Source organism: Otolemur garnettii, unplaced genomic scaffold (assembly GCF_000181295.1).
Source record: "Otolemur garnettii isolate 467f Iridium unplaced genomic scaffold, OtoGar3 scaffold00027, whole genome shotgun sequence".
Taxonomy (NCBI): Eukaryota; Metazoa; Chordata; class Mammalia; order Primates; family Galagidae; genus Otolemur; species Otolemur garnettii.
Genome location: NW_003852422.1, coordinates 16,565,673 through 16,566,458, shown reverse-complemented (window position 1 = coordinate 16,566,458; position 786 = coordinate 16,565,673). Strand labels below are relative to the sequence as shown.

The 786-nt window shown below is 44.5% G+C and overlaps 1 non-coding gene across 1 annotated transcript; it reads right to left on the bottom strand.

Moving 5' to 3' along the window:
* Positions 1-438: 438 nt before the first annotated feature.
* Positions 439-545, bottom strand: LOC111724854. The gene has a single exon (XR_002773065.1). It is a non-coding gene; the product is annotated as a U6 spliceosomal RNA (small nuclear RNA).
* Positions 546-786: the final 241 nt, after the last annotated feature.

Here is a 786-nt window from a genome sequence, read left to right as displayed (position 1 = left end):
TAGAGAAAAAGTCTCTTCCTTTTCTTTTGCTGGGACATTTAGCCTAGTCAAGAGCTAATGAAAGTCCCCTCCATTTCATGGGGCCACCTGTCTTCCCTGTGGTACATCCTGTCCCGCTCTTCTGCTTGTTTCTGATCACAGCTGGCTAAAAACTGCTCAGAGGTGACCTCCCACATATGTGGGTGTGCCTCAGAGAGCACTGACAGCCTGGGCCTGAGATGTTTCTGTTCTCTGCAGGAGCTCAGGATGTCTCAGACTGGACTCTTTGCTCAGCACTCAGAGGGAACAATATGAAGGGTCGGGTGAAACATGGAAAGGACAGTCATATATGTCCCCAAGGAAGTAGCTCCAAATCGCCACCCCAAAATGTAAATGGTATGTTAGGAAATTTTGTTTGTAAGAAGCAGTTTTTATTCTTTTTTTTTTTTTTAATGCTGAAAAAATATGGAACGCTTCACGAATTTGCGTGTCATCCTTGCGCAGGGGCCATGCTAATCTTCTCTGTATCGTTCCAATTTTAGTATATGTGCTGCCGAAGCGAGCACAGCAGTTTTTATTCTTATGTCATCTCAAATAATCCATTCTCACAGCAGTATGTCTTAAGCACCTACCATGTACAAGGCTCTAAACTGGGGTGTTTTGGAAGTCACCACATGGCAAGATGACAGAAATCACATGGAAATTCCCAGTCATAGGCAGGGCCTTGTGGAAAATGGACCATCAGGATTTGCAGCTAAGTCAAAGGTTGTACCACTTACATGATAACCAGTGAGTCAAGAGGCAAGG